The 13,167-nt window shown below is 36.4% G+C and overlaps 1 long non-coding RNA gene across 8 annotated transcripts in view; it reads right to left on the reverse strand.

Moving 5' to 3' along the window:
* Window positions 1–13,167, reverse strand: part of LOC118197458 (uncharacterized) — a 471,813-nt gene that overhangs the window by 12,674 nt on the left and 445,972 nt on the right. For 7 of the 8 annotated variants that reach the window (XR_015038565.1, XR_015038563.1, XR_015038567.1 and 4 more), the window contains one exon: window positions 11,039–11,282. This is a non-coding gene — a long non-coding RNA (uncharacterized LOC118197458). Of the gene's footprint in view, window positions 1–11,038; window positions 11,283–13,167 lie in introns of those variants that run through there. The other variant, XR_015038564.1, reaches the window with a different exon arrangement.

Below are 13,167 nucleotides of genomic sequence, written 5' to 3' on the forward strand. Positions count from 1 at the left end.
AATATGAAAATTCTCTTAATTTCTTTCACCAGTGTATAATGATTGATCTCTTGAGATTTCAAAATATTATTTACGCTTCTTGGACAAGAGGATGATTATTCTTAAGTGGTACTGTAAAACAATACCTGAGTGGGACCGTAAAACAAAACATCAACGCTGAAAACATTATCTACTAAAGAAATTCTTTCACTTAGCCACAAAAAAACATTTTGCATCAGGGCTTTGTTAACAGAAAGAAAATTCTTTTCCACCACTTAACATAATACCTCATGAAATAGTTTATGAAGGGATTAACAAAGAATAGATAGGATTTTAAATACATCTATAAAACGTTCTGTTTCTTATCAGAAAGCCATGCTGAAAGAAAGTGTTTTTTTTTTTTTTTTTTTTTTTTTGCCAGATGTTAGAAAACTTATGTCAAATAAAATCTTCGAGTTTTTCATGAATGAAACTTAACAACAAGCTGGAGTTTCCTTAATAGTATTGAAAAGTTTTGACCTTAATAGCATTGAAAATAATGACCCTAACTGTGTGACTAGAGTTTAAAATTTACATTAAAAATTCAAAAACTTAGGCTGCTTCGTCAGTGTAAAAATTTCAAGTTTCAAGTTCGCAAAGTAGAGGAACATACATAAAATCTTGTTCATTGAAGGAGGAAAATGGAGAGCTTTTCCTCTAAAATAATTAAAGAAGCAAAAAAAAAAAAAAAAAGTCGTTGGAATGGTAATATGACTACAGCTTATCTTCGGTTGTTTCAACAATGGAATGTGTTTCAGCCACCAGAGCTCTCTGCCTGTCTGTTAGATATTATTTCGCAATGCGCAGATTGTATGCGTAGTTCGCATTTTGTTCTTGCATTCTTAAAACCGCTAATTGTAACTCTGTCGTTTTACCTTGTGCTGTGTTGTGTTCGAAAGTTCAAACCGCGAATAAAGGTTAAATTTTACAGTCCACTCGCAGTGATGTATTCTTAGGTTTATTAATTTAAAGTTAAGATACCGCTTCGCTACATTATTTGGTCCGTCGAGCCGGAGCTTCGAGAAAAACCTGCGCTTGTGAATAAGAATTCTACGTGTCCGTAATGGAGTTGATAATGCAATTTCGGTTTAGAATTCTCAAGACGTACGGAATGGATACAGTGTTCGAGGTGAGTGAAATAGTTAACGCATTTTAATTGCATTTGAGATTTCCTTATTGCTACTATTGTTGTGTTTAAAGTATTAGTAAAATCGAGAATTTAGAATATTTTCAAAATGTCAGATATAGAAAAAAAGCGAAAGAAAATTTTGAAAACGCAGTTAACTAAATTCATTGAGAGAATAAATTATGATAACTTAGATAATGCTGAAGCTGAATTAATCTTAGAAAAATGTAAAATCTTTAAGGAAGATGTTAAATCTCTATTTAGAGAAATTTATACAAATTGTGATGATGAAAAAATAGACACTTTCGTTGAGGAAGAACAGTCGATTTTAGAGAAAATTGAGGAGGTTCACTTAAAAATTATTCGTAAGTTAAAGGTTTACAAGGTCGTAAATGCAAATGGCGACAAACCTGTCGTACCTGAATCAATCTCTGAAAGTTTAAAGTTACCAAAATTATCTTTACCCACATTTAGCGGAAATTTAACTGAATGGATAACATTTAAAGATTTATTTAACGCTAGTGTTCGCAACAATCCAAATCTTTCTGGAGCTCAAAAATTACAATATTTAAAGAGTTCTTTGAAAAATGATGCTTATCGCATTATTCAGTCAATTCCCATAGCTGATCAAAATTTCAGTATTGCTTGGAATTTACTAGAAGAGAGATTTTCTAATAAGAGAGAACAGATATTTGCTTTTATTAAAAGAATTCTTAACGTTTCACAATTACAAACGGAATCTGCATCCTCGATATTAAGTTTAGTAGATAACGTAAACGAAATAACTCGCTCATTGGAAATATTAGATCAAAGGATAGATAATTTTAGTGATACTTTGTTGTTGTATATTATTTTGCAAAAACTTGACGTTTCGACAAAGTTGTGGTGGGAGCGTCAATTAAAAAAAGACGAAATACCAAAGTTGAATGACTTGATAGAATTTTTGAAGAATTACGCTAGAACATTACAGAACAGTAAACCTTTAGTTAGTAAAACGCATAAATCAGATAAACCAGTGTATAATAGGGTTACTTCTCTGATTTCTAATTCTACCTGCTTATTTTGTAAAGAAGATCATTTTTTATACAGGTGTTCTAATTTTTTAAATTTACCAGTGCAAAACCGAATAGAGTTTGTTAAGACTAATAAACTTTGTTTTAATTGCTTGTCTAATGTCCATAAAGTTAAAATGTGTAAGAGTGCAAACACCTGCAAGCATTGTTTTAAGCATCATCATAGCATTTTGCATTTAGAAAATAATTTCAAACCAAAAAATGCATCTAGATTCCCTTCACCGGAAGCACAAGTGTTTGTTCCGAAATCGCAAATTAAACCAGAAAACAACTTGAGTGAGGGTTCTCCAACTGTTTGTGCAAACAACTATGAAAATAAACATTTTGGTGCTCATGCTAATGGTAAATGTAGTCATGTACTTTTGTGTACTGCTTTAATTAAGGTTCAAAACTCAAACCAGGAATTCATAAATTGTAGATGTTTACTAGATTCAGGTAGTGAAAAATCATTCATTCGTCGGAAAACAGCTATCAATTTAGGATTGAGCATAAAGGATTCGAAGATATTAGTGTCATGCTTAGGTACTTTCAATACAACTACTACTGGAGAAGTTGACTTGTTGTTTACACCTCATTTTAATACTAATTACAGAATTTCAACATCCGCTTACATAATAGACAAAATTACAGGAAACATTCCAAGTGTAACATTACCTTTGAATTTATATGAAAATTTCCAGGATTTAACTTTAGCAGATCCTACATTTCATGAATCGGGAGAAATTGATATTTTACTTGGAGTTAATGTATTCCTTACTTTAATAAATGGCGAGGTAATTAAAAGGGGCAAAAATCTTCCATTTGCATGTTGTTCTAAGTTAGGATGGATAATTGCTGGAACTACACATTTTGAATTCCCAAACCGTAAGCAGGTTTCAGTCAATACGCTAAACGTAAACACGGAGGAATTAGTTAAATCATTTTGGGATTTGGAACAAATTCCCACATCGAAACCTTTAACTAAAGAGGAAAGACTGTGTGAAAATCATTTCGTGGAAAATCACGTGCGTAGTGAAAAGGGTCGTTACTCAGTAAAACTGCCATTCAAGCCTAAAAGAAATGAGTTAGGTAATTCCAGACCATCAGCCTTTCGCAAGTTTCTTAGTCTGGAACAAAAATTAATAAAAACTCCTGGAGTATATCAACAGTATAAAGACTTCATGTCCGAATATTTATCACTTGGACACATGAAAGAATTATCCGATGATAATCCAGATAAAGTAAATTTTCATTATTATATACCTCATCATCACGTGCTAAAAGAATCCAGTCTTACCACAAAACTACGCGTCGTTTTCAATGCTAGTGCCAAAACTACATCAGGGATATCGCTTAATGACACGCTAATGAATGGTCCCAAGGTACAAGACGACTTATTTACTATTCTTTTGAGGTTTAGATGCTATCCCATAGCCATTACTAGTGACTTATTGAAAATGTATCGACAAGTTCAAATTCATGATGAAGATCGCGATTACCAAAAAATATTTTGGAGAGATGATCCATCGAAGCCGATTAAAACTTACAGGTTGTGCACAGTTACGTACGGCACTACTTCCGCTTCATACCTGGCTACTCGCGTACTCAAACAACTAACAATTGAGGAAGGAACTAAATTCCCAAAGGCAGCTGAAATAATATTACACAATTGTTATATTGATGATGTCCTATTTGGTTCAGACACAGTAGAAGACGCAGTAGAGTTAATTTCACAACTGAGTGAACTTTTACAAAAAGGTGGCTTTCAATTGCATAAATGGTGTACAAATGATCGCTCGATTTTGGAAACTGCTTTGAGTGCTCGGAACTCAAATTCTTCATGTGCAGTAGTTGATACTAAATCAATAAAATTATTGGGTTTGGAGTGGTATCCAACGCAAGACGAGTTTACTTGCCACTTTGGAAATTTCGAAAACAGAGAGTGTTCTACTAAAAGAATAATTTTATCTTCTATTTCGAAAATCTTTGATCTACTTGGTTGGTTAGCACCTTTTATAGTTGCAGCAAAAATCTTGCTTCAAGACATATGGAAATTACAAATCTCGTGGGATGATCCCTTGCCAGATGAAATCAATCAAAGATGGAAAATCTATTGTGAAGATATCGCAAATCTTGAATCCATTCATATTCCTAGGAGAGTATTATTGCCCAAATCTACAAATATAGAACTTCATTGTTTCTGTGACGCATCAGAGAAAGCTTACGCCGCAGTGATTTATTTAAAGTCTTCAAATCATTCTTCAATTTCGGTGCAGCTACTAACATCAAAAACTCGCGTAGCTCCCCTGAAAGTAATCTCTATTCCTCGTTTAGAACTCTGCTCTGCAGTTCTATTAGTGCATTTGGTTCAAGCTGTGCAGAATTCATTGCAAATTCATGTTGACAGTATTTACGCATGGAGTGATTCATTGATAGTTTTGTCCTGGATACAATCAGAACCAACACGCTGGCAAACATTTGTAGCCAACCGCGTTTCAGAAATTCAATCAGTCTTACCTTCATCACATTGGAATCACATAAAAGGAAAGGAGAATCCAGCTGATTGCGCATCAAGAGGTCTTTTGCCTTCAGAGCTTTCTACTCATGACTTGTGGTGGACAGGTCCTCAGTGGCTTAATTCAAATAATATTCCGTTCTCTTTCAACTTACCATTTTCAGAAGAGTCTTTAAGGGAACAACGGAAAAATATTTCTTGTTCAATTGGAACAGTCGCTTCGCAAATTCCAGTCCTTAATGAAGTTTCATCATTTTTGAAACTTAAAAGAATCATCACATGGTGTTTTCGGTTTGCGAATAATTCAGCTAAATCTACCGCAACAAGAATTAAGGGTTACCTTAAAACCGAAGAATTGCAATACGCTAGAAATGCAATTGTTAGAGTAGTTCAAATGGATGAGTATTTTAATGAATATAATCTTCTGAAAAAGAATCAACCGTTAAACTCAAATAGTAAGATCCTTTCTTTGAACCCGTTTATCGATAAGAATGGACTTATACGCGTTGGAGGAAGATTAAGACAATCCAACATCGCGCAGGACAGAAAATATCCTATTTTGTTGCCCAAGAAACATCACATAACACAGATTATAGTGAATCATTTTCATATATTCCATCTTCATGCAGGCCCCCTGCTATTGCTATCAGTAATTAGAAGAGAATATTGGATAATCCACGCTAGGTCAGTTGTAAGACAACAGATTTGGAAATGCGTGAAATGTCATCGTGTACGAGCTAAAACATCTACCCAGATAATGTCTGATTTACCATCGTCTAGAGTCGTTCCGTCAAAGGTTTTCTCCAAAGTTGGAATTGACTACGCCGGGCCATTTCAAGTGAAGCCCAGGCAAGGTCGAGGAGTAAAACCAATGAAATGCTACATTTGTGTATTCGTGTGTTTTACTACAAGAGCTATACATATTGAATTAGTAGGTAATCTTACATCAGAATCATTTATTGCCGCTTTGAAGCGCTTTGTATCTCGAAGAGGAAAACCGATAGAAGTGCATAGCGATTGTGGCACAAATTTTATTGCTGCAGATAAGGAATTGAAAAGAGTAATAAACTCCTTGAAGGAAAATGAATTGGTTAATAAATATTGCTCTACTGAAGGTATTAAGTGGATATTTAATCCTCCCGCAGCACCACATTTTGGAGGATTATGGGAAGCTGCAGTCAAATCTACAAAGTTACATCTCAAGCGAACCATAGGTGAACAACTTCTAACGCAAGAAGAATTTATGACATTGCTAGCTCAAATTGAAGCTTGTTTAAATTCGCGACCGTTGTGTCCACTGTCTGAAGATCCATCAGAATTTTCTGCACTTACGCCAGGCCATTTTTTAACTGGTACCCCGCTAACTGCCTTACCAGAAGAAAGTTTACACGATCAAAAAATTCCTATATTGCAACGTTGGAAGCTTGTTGAGAAAATGTTTCAAAGCTTTTGGAAAAGATGGTCCAATGAATACATTTCTAATTTGCAACGACGTTCAAAATGGTTGAAAGTGCAACCTAATTTAAAGGTTAATGATTTAGTTATCATAAAGGAAGACAATTTACCCCCGCTACGATGGAAACCAGGAAGATTTTCCTAGCTCAGATAATATTGTGCGTATCGTGAAGATCAAAACCGCTAACGGAGTTTTCAAAAGGCCAATTCACAAACTTAGTGTTTTGCCTATCAATGATTAAGTTTTTTTTCCTAAAGCATTATAACTTTGTACTTTGCTTTAGCTATATAAGTTCCTGAATTGTATCAAGGCTTCTGTGCATCTGTTTTGAGAACAATTTAGTTTCATTGCATAATTTCATATTATGTTTTCTTGTGAATATTTTGATGATACATTTTTGCATAATTTAATATTGTTATGATAATTTCATTTTGTAAAAGCTATTTAGTTTGAAACGATGTTTCAACGCCGGGCGGAATGTTTCAGCCACCAGTGCTCTCTGCCTGTCTGTTAGATATTATTTCGCAATGCGCAGATTGTATGCGTAGTTCGCATTTTGTTCTTGCATTCTTAAAACCGCTAATTGTAACTCTGTCGTTTTACCTTGTGCTGTGTTGTGTTCGAAAGTTCAAACCGCGAATAAAGGTTAAATTTTACAGTCCACTCGCAGTGATGTATTCTTAGGTTTATTAATTTAAAGTTAAGATACCGCTTCGCTACAGAATGAGTGCAAGAAAACACAATGTTGAACATGATTGCCTTCTTCAGCTGCAAATTTAATTGCAGCTCAATTAGTCTTTTATCCTTGAAAATGAAACTGCAGAATTTACCCCCGAACTCAAAATGCAAGATTCATTTTCATCGTTAAATGTAACTTTCTCTGCTATCATAAATTGCAGGATTTTTAGTGGACCCACTAATGATATAGCAAATAAATACACTAAACATTGACAGCCACTCAATCCTCAGCAGCGGAAAGGACTGAGTGATAGGTATTTTTGTAGTTTTCCTTGTATTCAGCATAACTATAACATACACTGCTGGTCATCGAAATTGCTACATGCAACAAATGTCAAATTTGTATGCAAGGTACTACATGCTGAGATATGCAAATAATTAGCTTTCCAGCTCATGCGCACAAAGCAGGTATGAGTAACGCCCTCCCCACTGTGTAAATGTGCGAAGACTGCAAACGGTTTCTTATATGGGAATCGCATTTGAAAGTTGGTTGTTTGTCTAAAGGTCGTGTTATGCCCCATGTAAGAAAGAGAAACTCCTACGAGCATGTGTCGGAATTCGACCGTAGAAGGATCGTGACATATCGGGTCTGCCGTTTATCAGTACGCGATATTGCTGCTAATGTTGGTCGGAATTCCATCATTGTCTGGCGAATAGGGAATTGATGGATCCAGGAGAGCCATACGGGATCACCAGAATGGACCTCAGTAGCCCCAAGCTACTAACACCCGAAAGGACAGTATAGTTATCCTCTCGGTCAAGCGGGATTGTACAACAACGTCAAGTATTCTGAGACGGGAACTTGTGTCTCTGAAGGATAACCAGTGTTCTCACAAACAGGTACAGGTAAAAGCTAGGCCAGCACTCTGTAATACCATAGGTGATTTACGTATTGCTAGCTAACTGTTAAACTTCCAGTTTGGAATTCCAAGAGGGAACACCCTGGGGGCATTCCGAAGGTCTACTCCCTTCCTTCCCTGTCACCAACCTCTCGAGACGATTCCTGTCGCAATGCATTTTAAGTGCCCCTTGAACATTATGCGCTTACATATATCTATGCCTTTCCCGGGATACGGCCTCTTCTGTACGGCAGTCAGCGTCACTACCTATCATCTTGTCTGAGCGGCTGTACGACGATGTCTGTAACACCACGGACAGTGCGACGACGTCCGCATCACCACGCACTGTCAGTACTTGACCATTGTTGCAGTTTCACTTGACGCTGCAGTAGAGATACACTCACCTACACTGGAGCAATAAACGATGACACTGGATACAGGAGTGGCACCACCATGCTTCTTCAGAAGAATCCCTGTTCTGAGTAAGGCGTCAAGACGGAGGTACTTAGGGAAACGAACGTTCCTAGCCTGCATTCCTCATGTCATACGAGCCCAACACCTAACATCACCAATCGCCATATGTCCACATAGCTGGCATGTGGATAGTTGCCTTACATTTCTGGAGGTGTTAAAACTCGTGGCTATGCCCTATCTTTGAGGCCTGTCTGAAGCTATTTTCAATGAGATAATGCATACCCGCATACTGTCCGTGCTCTCCTAACTTTCCTTGATACAGAGGATACTCTACTGTTGCACTAACCATCCCATTTTCCAGATCTGTCACCCATTGAAAACATCTGGTCATGTGTTTCCGAAAGAATGGCACGCCACCCCTGCAATCGGTGAACTTTGGCATAGATTTGAAACCGCTTGGTAATGAAGTACCCCTAACTGTCATACAAGCTCAGTTCGGCTTGAAGCCAATCCGCAATACTGGCGTTGTTGCTCCTAAAGGTGACTGCTCTTAGTACTGAATTCAGCAAACAGAGTATCAAAAACCACAAGCGAGCTTAATCATATAGTCCTCCCATTATACCATATATGTACAATAAATAAGATTCTGCTACATGCTTCCCTTCTTGGCTTACCAATTTTAATGCCCAGTAGTGTAGTTTCTTTTTTTCTTTTAAGAAGTCCTTCTTTCTATAACAAAGTCCTCGAATGTTTTGCCGTAAAACATTTCCCTTTCATATAAAAGTTTTAAGAGGTCTACTAGAGATAAGGCAGCTGAACACTAGCAGTTCGACTCAGCTTCAAATCTCCCCGATCGAGCTGGTTACACAGATATTTTCATGGTTTTCCCCATATGTAATGGAAATAGGAATCTGTTCTCCTTAAATGCCGTCTTCGAAGGCATTCTTTTTCGTAACAAGATAGTCCTAATGTGCTTTGTCGCAGTCAAATAAATCCAATCCAAATTTTCAAGGTTTCCGCATTGTAAATTTTTAAATTACTGTGGAAGAAAATGGAAGATGTGATATAATAACCGATAGTCAAATAACTAACCGAAATACTTGGGAAAACGTGCTGTTAAAATACATTCTAAAACAAAAATATCGACGCACCAAGAACGAGTTGTTCGATGGAGATACAAATTGGTAGATAAGAAGACTATATACAGAACAGAAAATCATTAAAATTTCAGAACAATTGAATGATTTATTTTAGAGTTAACATAGTTACAAAGTAACGAGCTCAGTAAGGTGTTTACCCACCTCAAGCCTGGATGCAAGCTGCCACACGGCGAGGCATAGACTGATGAAGCTCCCGGATGGTCTCCTGCGGTATTTCTTGCATTACCTGATAGATGCAGTCGCCTTCCCATCATATCCGATCGATACATGCTCGATGGGAGAGAGATCTGGTGGTATTGCTGGCCAAGGAACTGCTTGATAAGCTGTAAGACAGTTCATAGGAACACGTGCCGAACGTAGTCTGGCATTATCTTGCAGAAAAATAAGGCCAGGGTGCTGCAAAAGGAACGGTAGCAAAACAGATCTCAGAATGTGTTCAACGTAACACTATGCTGTAAGTGTGCCTCTAATGACCACCAAAGGGGTCCGGCTATCAAGGGAAATGGCACTAAAGACCATAACTCTTGGTTGAGGGCCGGTATGGCGTGCAGTAGTGAAAGCAGGATCGATACGCTGCTCTGGGCGTCTTCGATGATCGTCACGACACAGTTGGAAGCGGGATTCGTCGCTAAAGACTATATGCCCCCAGTCAGCATCATTCCAACCTGATCGAGCCAAGCACCACTGTAATCTGGCTCGACAGTGTGCAGACGTGAGGTGGCGTAACGGTCGGTACGAGTGTAGATTTCGCTTTATCAGCCGCCTGCGAATGGTCATGGTGGACACTCCTGTGCGTGTCTGGTGTTGATGAGCGATGAATCAAGCGCTGTGACAGCTGATCTGACAATCCCTCTATCCTCCCGATCCGTTATGGCCCTAGGTCGACAGCAACCATTATAAATCTGAAATCTCTCGCTGTCCACCCATTCTTTCCAGCATCTTCTAATCGCCGCATCGCATCGACTAATAATGACGAGTGATTCTCCGATTTGCCCAACCTGCCTCTTTCAATCCAATGATGCGACCTCTTTCAAACTCTGACAGTTGCTCGTAATGAGCTCGAATCCAGCAGCGAGGCATTTTTTCGAAAGGTCGTTATCCTAAATCGCAATGCAACAGAAATTTTTAACCTCTAGCTCAAGAATAGTTCCTTATACACATCTGCTCGATGCGCAATTCCGATGCCCTGGAGATCGCACTATTCACTGGACACCAAATCTTAATCATTTGCATATTTCGTCAAAACATTTATGCATACGAAATTTCAAAGCAATCGGATGATTCCTTCTTGGTGTGTCTATTTTTCTTGTTGTAGAGTGTATTTGGCTGTTTTTTGTTTCGTTAATTTTGTGCTGCTGTAAAAATAATTTTTTCTTGGTACCTTTTATTTCAATATTTTCAAAATTTACTCATTTCAAACAGTAACAACATAAATTCGCTTTTAATATGAATAAGGAACGAGAAATTCACAAGTCTTAAAATCCTTGTTCATATCTGATCGTAATCTGCAAGCAGGATCTTAACAAGCAATTAATAAGTTAATTTGTTATTTCTTTACGTTACAGAAAAAAGTTACTTTCTTTTAATGTATGAGTAATATCTAATAACATATTCTCACACCCAATTTCCAATCGCAAAATAAACTGTGGTTTTAATTCCTAGCAAAAAGTGCAGTTTAGTATTTTAATTAATTATTGACTTAAAGAAAAAGATACACAAGTGCCTTGCATACATAAGATCTTTATCAAACTTTTTGTTACAGAACTCAATTGTTTAGGCTCATGAGATAAAACAAAAAGTTTCTTTTCAACCTGTTGAACGATTTGTATATCAGCATATGCTTTTCATCACAAGATCAGATACAATCCTCTTGTTCCTGTCAGAATTCTTATAAAGTTTAGAACAAAAAATTCGGAACTTTAGTACATCGGCTGGTCCAATAAGCAGTTATCTTGAATAAGTTCCTGTAAAAAAGAGACGAAATAACTATAATTCCATTATAACTATAATAACTATTTTTTAACACAGAATGCCTCATTTTAAAAATAAACTCTTCAATTATTAAAATTAAGTTATAATAATAAATTTTCTGAAAAAATGTAGCTTGGTGCAAACGTAACCTTAAGTTTACAAAGCTAAATTTCAAAATATTTATTCTAAATTTAGCAATCTTGCTCATGATTTAATCACTGACTTCAAAAATTTGTTACTTTTATGTGAATTGCAGACCTTTTCTTTGTACTATTAAACATTGATTTCCGAAATGAAAACATAATTGTGAAAAAAAGATATCCTTGTTCAGAAGAAATAATTTATTATGCCATTATCAAAATGTATTACAATTCCTTTCCGAAGTACAAAAATTTTAATTCTTATACCTAATCTTGAGTTTTCAATTTTAGTATCTAGTAAAAAGTTTTTCTTTCTTATACTCATGCTGATTCCTTGTCAGAATACAGAAACAGTAATGAGGATATTACAAAATTATAGACACGTAAGCGGTAGGAATTAAAGCAACGGTATTAATAGTAATATTCTGTTTAAATGTTATCCTTTTTAAATTTATATGGAAGCAATTCCAATACGCAGTTTTTTGGAAGATATAAGATGTCAAAATTTGTTAAAAGTTTTAGTTCGCAATGAGTATGGGAATAAAATTCTTAGATGGATTTTCGATGTGACGACAAAAACTAACAAATTAAACTTTTCAATAGAAATATGACAGATTAATGTAAAAATGGTATAATTTTAAAACTGTTAAGGTTAGATCTACTCCTTATATTGATAGAAAAGCAAGTAGAGGAATTTTAGAAAGATTTCCGGTTGCCTTGGAGTACGTTTCAATGCTTCCCAGATTAAAGCCCACAAAACAAAAAATCACAGTCATGATTACCCACACGACTAAAGCACATCGATAACAACTACTATATGGAAAAAAGCTCACATGATTAAAAGTCCCTGCTGATGAAATTTGCCATGGATAAAGCCCATAAGGATTGTATATGCTTCTCGAGAGAAAAATCGTTTTCAGTTTAAACAAAGCAAATACTTTTTTCAATATTTCACCTCATTTCTTGTACTTTAAAACAGAAATAAATTCTTAAAACTATGCAATTTATTCCACACCAGTGTTCAAAATTAATATTAAATTCACATTTGGACAGTTATCTCCCGAATACATGGATAGATTTTTATGAAATTTGGTATCCACATAGGCTAATAAAATCCCAAAAATGCACCTTACAAAGGAGAATAATAGCATTATAACTCCCCCTATTTACCATAAAACTCTCACAGACGGGTTTCAACTGGAAATGAGGCAGTTTAGAAGTTCCTATGACAGGCAGTCTCACTTTCGCAGCAACCCTGATTTTAGGTCTTGGAGGATTCTGAGAGGAAGAATGTAAGTTGCAATAGCCCTCCCAAGAGCAACCAAGACATATTCTATAGAGCTTAGGTCTTGAGATCTGACTGACCGATCCATCGTTTGGTATCCTTCCTTTTTAGAAAATCATCCTACAAAATAATCTTATGAGGTGATCAAGCGTTATCATCGATAACAATACACCGAAGAACAATTGCACCCTGAAAAGGCCAACATAGGGTTCTAAGATATATTCCCTACATCTTGTAGCAATCACAGAGCCTCTATCAAATATATGATGGTCTATATGCCTGCCCAACGTGATGCCTTGCAAGATCATCAGACATCCGCTGCTATATAATCCCTTTTTCGGGTGTTGGAGGCCTTGTTTTCAACAAAGAAGGTACGTCTAAAATGAATCAGGACTCCTCTATAAAGAAAACGTTTTCCCACCATACTTTTGTCAAAGCTGATGTTCCCTGCGC

This window comes from Stegodyphus dumicola, chromosome X1 (assembly GCF_044657685.1).
Source record: "Stegodyphus dumicola isolate Sdum_Otavi_A_Nest chromosome X1, ASM4465768v1".
NCBI lineage: Eukaryota > Metazoa > Arthropoda > Arachnida > Araneae > Eresidae > Stegodyphus > Stegodyphus dumicola.